This window comes from Miscanthus floridulus, chromosome 8, assembly GCF_019320115.1.
Source record: "Miscanthus floridulus cultivar M001 chromosome 8, ASM1932011v1, whole genome shotgun sequence".
Classification (NCBI taxonomy): Eukaryota; Viridiplantae; Streptophyta; class Magnoliopsida; order Poales; family Poaceae; genus Miscanthus; species Miscanthus floridulus.
This window is the reverse complement of record NC_089587.1, coordinates 183,605,134-183,612,665: the sequence shown is the minus strand read 5'-3', so window position 1 is coordinate 183,612,665 and position 7,532 is coordinate 183,605,134. Positions and strand designations below refer to the sequence as shown.

Below are 7,532 nucleotides of genomic sequence, written 5' to 3'. Positions count from 1 at the left end.
TCGACAGGGGTTCCTATATCTATTTGCCGAGTGAATCTAATGGCCCTAACTTGTTAGGCGAACCTTTAAAAGGCTTCATAGTGAACCTTGCCTACTCACCCTGGAAGTATTTTGGGAGTAATGAATCCGGGCATATGGGTATCACGACTCACAGTGAAAGTGTACAATCTCTGCAGAATGTAAAACTGGTATATCGGTCGTGCTCACGGTCACGAGCAGATTTAGACCCTTATGGAATATATGATCACTAAGAATTATTGGTTTATGCTATTCATTATTCATGTTTATATTGATCATGTGTTTTACTCGGGGATTGAAACATCTTGTTGCTGCTCTTATGCTAAAATTGTGACAATTAAAAGCTGAATGTTGTTAAACCTATGTAAAGCTTTTTGAGCCTCATGAACCCCATGTTACACTTATTGAGTACGACATATACTTACGCTTGTTTATTTTCAATATTTGAATAAAAATCCCGGATGGGTAATAGATGGCTATGATAATGACGACTTCCCTGAGGAATACTAGACTTGTGGTTAACTAGTTGACGTCCCTATGATATGGAGCTTCCGCAAGAGATTTATCTTTATACTTCCGCTATATTTATGTGAAGACTATGTTTTATATTTCGTGATGTAATAAACACTTGTGATGATACTATTTATAATTTGTCGGCTTATGTGTGTGACTGATCTCTGGGCGCACATAAAATTTTGCATCCCATTTTATCCTTAAAATCGGGTGTGACAACTACAAAGTTTTAGGTATCTTTAAACTCTATACAATTTGATATAACGTTTATCTTAATCTGATCTGATATGAAAAAGTTGTGAATTTGTTTGTGCAAAACAGCTATCATTGCTAGTTCAAGCCACGAACCAGCAGTCATACCTATCACTGTCGGTTCAAGCCACGAACTGATAGTGATAGTCCACGTATCACTATCGGTTGTGCTACACGAACTAGAGTATCACTGTCGATTCCAAAACTATCGGCCAGTGGTAGATCTTGGATTTAATAGAAGAGGGGCTGAAGTCATCTTCGACCTCTAGATTCTCTCCTTTCTCCCTTTCACACCTACAAAAAATTAGGAGGGGATCTATTGTTATGGAGGTGGTAGGAGGGGCTTGAGCCCCACCTGCCCCACCGCTAGATCTGCCCCTGCAACCGGCGGTGATGGCCCGACAGTGAATGTCAGTTCTGTAGTAGTGCGTGCTGTGAATAAAACATATCCAAGCCAACCATGGAGAAGCATGTTATTGAAGCATCATTATTTTTTTATGAGTTTGATTTTACTGAATATTATAAATAAAAATTTTCAAACTCATGAAAACAACTTTCAAAGTCTGGAGCTAGCATAAAAGATATTCCAAGATTTTCCTCATACCTACGGAATTTGGAGTTGTTAGTTCTTTGTGATACTATGCCTTTGGTTGTTGAGAGATGGGACAGTTTTATGATAGTTGTTAGACCCTCAAGTTATTTTTTTAATAAAGTTATCGTTTATATAATAAACACTACAATATATAACTAACAATGTCGCCACATGTATAAATAAATTAATTATGGCATGCATGTGATTTGCATCCATTTTTCTTCTTTATATAAAACCAAGCGTGCACAGTACCCAAGCCAGAGCAGGGAGAATCCGGCCAAACAGGGCTAAGAAAATTACAACCACGCTGGTCTTCGTTCTATAGCATGGTGTCACTATGGTGAAACATGCTTTATTTTTTTGCTTTCCCTCCAACATATGCCATCTGGACTCCATGCAATTTGTAGGCTACTTCTTTTATGTTGATCCGTTCACTTGGTGACGGGTGTGTGCATGAAAGTGCTACTTGTAACAGGCACAGTGAACACTGGTAAATTGCATTTTCTGATTCCATCTTATCTTGGGAAAATTCTTTGCACTCTTCGATGAGATGAGGATCGACGACGTGGGATATTTGATGCGGAAAGTTACTGCTTACAAAGTTGACTATATCCAGCCCATTTTTGAAGATAGGATCTGTTGGTCGTTTGCCTGTCATCATCTCCAAAACAACTATACCAAAACTGTAAACATCTCCAGAGGTAGATGCCTGACGGCCACCTCCCGCGTACTCTGAAGAGATTTACATATATAGTTACTATTTGTTTATCGTAGAAAATGAAGGAAAAATATTTCCTTAACTAAAGGTTTGTTAACGGAAGCCATAGAAACATACCTGGAGCGATGTATCCGATAGTCCCTCTCACACCGACTGAATTAGTTGGGTCTACCGGTGTTGACTTGGAGTCAGCATAAAACCTCGCGATGCCGAAATCTCCCAGAAGAGCATTCAAATCGTCGTCTAGAAGGATGTTGCTGGGCTTCAAGTCACAATGAACAGTTGGCCTCCCGCACTCGTGGTGTAAATAATCCAATACATCAGCTATGTTAACGATTATATTTATTCTTTGAGAAAATCCTAGACGCTTCGGAGCTTTCCCACCCGCTTTATGGTGTAACCATGTGTCTAGGCTCCCATTAGGCATGAACTCATAAAGTAAAGCTTTAAAGATGCTGCCTCTGTTGTCAACCGTCGAGCATGCAGTTTTGATGGGAAGAAGATTTCGATGTTGAATGCTTCTCAGTGCTTCACATTCTGACAAGAAGCTTCTCTCTGCACCTGGCATCTCAAGGTCAAAAACCTTCACTGCCATTTCCATTCCATGTTCCTTTAACTTGCATCTGTACACTAAAGCGTAACTTCCTCTGCCAATTAGGTTAGATTCCGAGAAGTCTTTCGTTGCTTGGGCTAGATCTTGATAAGTAACTTTAGGAAATTGCTTGTCAAAAGAAGGGAACGGCGAATGTTGCCTTCTTCTTGTCGTCTTCTCAAAGAGCAAAAAGTATATCAGCAATACAAGTGACATGAAGCCAAATACTGGGATCAAGACTTTGACCAGATAGTATTCTCTTTCCACCCTCTTAGATTTAGTTGGGCATGAAGGCATATGGAGGATCGTTGCTCCTCCACACAGTCCCCAGTTGCCTTCAAGTGAAACAGCGGTGGCATTTGCGAACACTCCATTTTGTGGAACTTCTCCGTTGAAGTGATTGTAAGAAATATCTAGGTGAGTCAGGTATTGTAGGTCAGTAAGAATTAATGGGATGGTACCTGACAAGTTGTTATGGGAAAGATTGAGAGTGCTCAAGCTCTTTAGCTTGCTGAAGGATTCTGGGACGTTTCCCGTGAGGAAGTTTTTGTCCATTTCGATTATCTCTAACATTTGACCCCATTGGCCTATACTGTCAGGGATAGACCCTGTAAATGCGTTAGAGGAAAGATAAAGTTCCGTTAATTGCTTCAGCTTACTAAAATCGAGCGGTATTGAACCTTCTAAATTGTTATAGGATAATACACATTTCCTCATTCTTGCTGAACTAAGGGCCTGATCAGGTATGCTACCTTGGAGTTTATTATAACTAAGATCCAACACCGCGAGCTGTTGAAGGTTACCGAAGTTCACTGGTATGGAACCTTCGAATTCATTTTTTGCTAGATTTAGAAATAGGAGCTGTTTAAGGTTTCCAACAGAAGGTGGAATAGGCCCAATAAAATTGTTGCCATCAAGATTTATGTATTGTAGGTTTTCCAGGTTTCCAAGCCATTCTCCAATTGTTCCAGTAAAACTGTTGTGGCTAAGTCCTAGCGTCGTTAAGTTTTGTAGTTTGCCTATGCTTGGAGGAATTATTCCTGTTATGTTGTTGAAAGCCATACGTAGAGCTTGAAGACTTGGGGACAGGTTGCCAACTGAATCTGGTAACACTCCCTGTAGATTATTGTGACCTAGTGAAAGTGAGTTAAGAAGGCTACAAGGCGTTTAAGAATTCCCAGCTTTGGTTGTTCCATGTCTCAAGAGCGTTTTGCTCGAGGTTCAGCTTTGAAAGCTTCGAAAGGTTACCCAAAGAAGTTGGAATTGGGCCAGAGAAACTATTTGATGATATCCATATAGCTTGTAGCTCTGAAGCACTGCCAATGGATGATGGTATCTGACCTTCAATCTCGTTACCATTTAAGTAAAGAGATTCGAGACTGACGAGCCTATCCCCCATGTCAGATGGAAGGGTCTTACCCAGTGTATTAAAACCCAAGTCTAGTGTTTGAAGAGATGACAAATTAAAAAGGATGGGTGGGATTCCACCTGATAGAAAGTTATCATTTAGTTCCAATACAGACAAATTTGACAATTTCCCTATCTCATCCGGAATGCTTCCTGTCAGTTGATTTATACCAAGATTAAGTAAGTTCAATGTTCTGATGTTTCCAATTGCTGGTGGGATGATCCCGGTAAGATTGTTCCCAGAAAGGTCAAAATTTACTAGATTGGAAAGGTAACCTATATTTGGAGGAATTGTACCAGTAAGGGTGTTTGTATAAAGCCATAAAATCCTTAGGCTGGAACAATTTGTAAGTGTGTCTGGAATATTCCCCTCTAATGAGTTCGTGTTCAGATCAAGGACTTCGAGTTTGCGGATATTGTTCAAAGGAGGTATCTGGCCAGAGAACTGATTATTGGACAGGTTAAGAATATGAAGGGCAGTTAGATTTCCAACGGAGTCGAAAATTGTGCCCGATAATCCTTGGCCCGCAAGGTTGAGCTCCGTTACTCGCCCTCGGTTCTTCGGGTTGCAAGTGACGCCCTTCCACTCACAGAAATGGGTGCTTGTGTTCCAATTACTCAACGCTCCCTGTGGATCGTTGGCAGCTCGCTTGAACTCGAGCAGTGATAGCACATCCGTACTGTTATCCGGGACTGTTGAGCAGCAGATATTGCAAACACAGCGAAAGAGCAGCAGCAGCAGCACAAACATTTGCATAAACATGTAGAGTTTCATGGCCTGTTTAGAGAACATAAGGCCTGCGTTAGCTGCAGAACGTGAAAGCATGAACGTATTGTAGCTTCTGTGTTCACAAATCACCGGCACAACACAACAACTTTGCGCCCCAAGCATACGGTCCTAATAAGTAACTACGTACACAACGTGCATTGCCTAGGGTACTGCAAATGGAAGTGCTCAAACCGCTATAATTTAAAGTGCAAGAATTTACCATTTTCAAACACTTCATTGGAAACAACAAAGAGGATAAATTTGACAGTAAAACTTGGCCCCAAAATAAAACGCAACCCCAAGAGAGAGAGAAGAGTAGCGGACCTCTGCTCGGCCGGAGCCTGGACAATAACGACAGCCTTTTTCTGCTTGTTTTGCTTGCTCCCTCGTGGTGCACTAGAGTGTGAAGTTTGAGCTGGATGCTCAGCTGGCTGAGGCCCCAGGGGGTTTAAAAACAGTTTTGGAGTGGCGTTAGATCCGCATATTTGGCGTTACACGCGGCCTTATCTCAGCTTGACTGCTCTTTCAGCGAAGACCCCGAGTCCGTCAACAAACTGACCTGTTACCACCACCTTTCAGCTTCCATCTCATCGCTCAGCGCCGTCGTTGTCGTTTGAGCTGGACAGATTGTTACGGCGTGTCCAGCCTCGAATCCCAGAGTATTTTCCAGCAGGAAACGGACAGAGACATTCCAGGCTGATGTGCGACCTGTCTGGTGCCGTTGCGCTGCTGACAAATATTAGCTCGTGGAAAGGGCGAATCTAGCCTATATTATTGGGGTCGAAAGCAGTAGAGAATTATTGTTGTTTCTGTTCATCAATAGTGTTAACCTGTTTTGTTAATCTAATGACCCCTTGTCCCCGACGAAGCTAATTGGCTGGATTCGGCACCTTCCAGCGCTGGGTATTCGTTTCCAAATCCGATTTGGTTCCTTGTGATGATCGGACTTCCAAACGAATCATGTGGGCACGATTCGTTCACGGGTTATCTCGGATAAATTATTTCCCTGCTGTCGAGTCAACTGGTATGTATCCGATGTGGACAAGAATTGTTTGTAGCATCGGTTCTGTAGTTATGTACAACGCCATACTTCACACGACGGCGAGTATCGATGGAACTGGAGAAATATAGATTTTAATTTCTTGTTATATGTATTTCTAGCCCATGAGATAAAAAACAGGACAGAAAATCCCGACCAATCCTTTTTTTTTTACGGATCCATTTTTATTACTTGGAAATTTCCGTTCTATTTCACATAATTTTTTGGTATATAGTTATACCCAAAACTCAGACAAACTGTCCACCTAGCGTTTACTCTTTAACGTCTGCATTTACTTGACTACAAAACCATTATTATACTTGCTCTAATTTTAGTGCTAGACTACTGGTTATTATCGTCATGCTTCTTCTAGAAGGCTACCTATGAGCTCAGGCTTCGCAGGTTCGTACTCTAACCACTCCACACATAAGATACCTGTGCATTTAATATATTCGTCCTCCTCATTTTATGTTCATCTGATTTTAAAATGTGTATTTTGGACCATAAACGATTTTAAAAAAAGTTATCAATTACAAAGTTTTATGACTTTTCGAGATCTAAAACTTTAGTTTTGGCCGTTTTTCCATCTGACGTCGCTCGAAAAATTCGAATCTCAAATGTGAGAAATTCAAACGTGATTTCCGCTGGATAGACAATTTTAAATGAAAAGGTTGTCAACTACAAAGTTACATAACTTTTCGGGATCTACAACTTTTGTTTTGGTTATTTCTTCATCCGTGTCCTTTCCTACCACTATACACTCACTCGTGATATGGATTCCTTTGCTATTAACTCTATAAAGTTTTATGAATCAAATATTTTGGCATCAAAATGATTTCAAATACAAACATTGTGAACTACAAAGTTGTAGATCTTGTCGAGTGCTACAACTTTAGTATAAAGTTCGTCTTTATCAGACATCATACAAAAAAACTATGAATTTTTTTTACCAATTCATGTTCTGAAACGGCAGTGATAACCCCAATATCATTACCCGATGACTATCACTGCCGGTCCATTAGAAACCAGCATACTATAGTAGTGTTGGTCTGTTTAGTTGATTTTTTGACAAATCAATTCGGCCTCGTTTGAATACCCTCGTATCTACCTAAATCCACAATTGAGTCAAAAAAAAAATCTAACTTAATCCACATTGTTACTTAAATTAATTTATCTCAACACATGTGAACTGAGAGCCTTATCGATAAGTTGATGAGGCTACTGAGGCCTGGTGAAATGCCCCCGTATAGACCATTTCTACGAAAGCTAATTTGTTCGAGGCTTCTAAGAAAACCCATACTAGGAGGAATAATGCCTGTGAGGTTGTTTTCGGACAGATGAAGGATGGTTAAGTTGGAACAGTTTGTAATTGCATTGGGAATAACACCGTCCAAAAGTTTTTTTCCTTTTTCTTTGACAACAACCGTGCAAAAAGGTGCTTGCCAGAGAAAGGTACACAAGGTTTCCAAGCCTATGATTCCGCTTAGTTCGTTGATTTGTATTAAGATCAAGTACACTTAAACCAGTGATGTTTTGGATTGATGATGATCCCAGTAAGAGTAAGGCTATTATTATAAAGTTCCAGATTTGAAAGATCGGAGAGGTGGCCAATTCTCCAAGGAATTACACTAA

General features: G+C 40.5%; 1 pseudogene; it reads right to left on the bottom strand.

Moving 5' to 3' along the window:
• Nucleotides 1-1,551: 1,551 nt before the first annotated feature.
• LOC136477702 (receptor kinase-like protein Xa21) lies at nt 1,552-5,343 on the bottom strand (annotated as a pseudogene).
• Nucleotides 5,344-7,532: the final 2,189 nt, after the last annotated feature.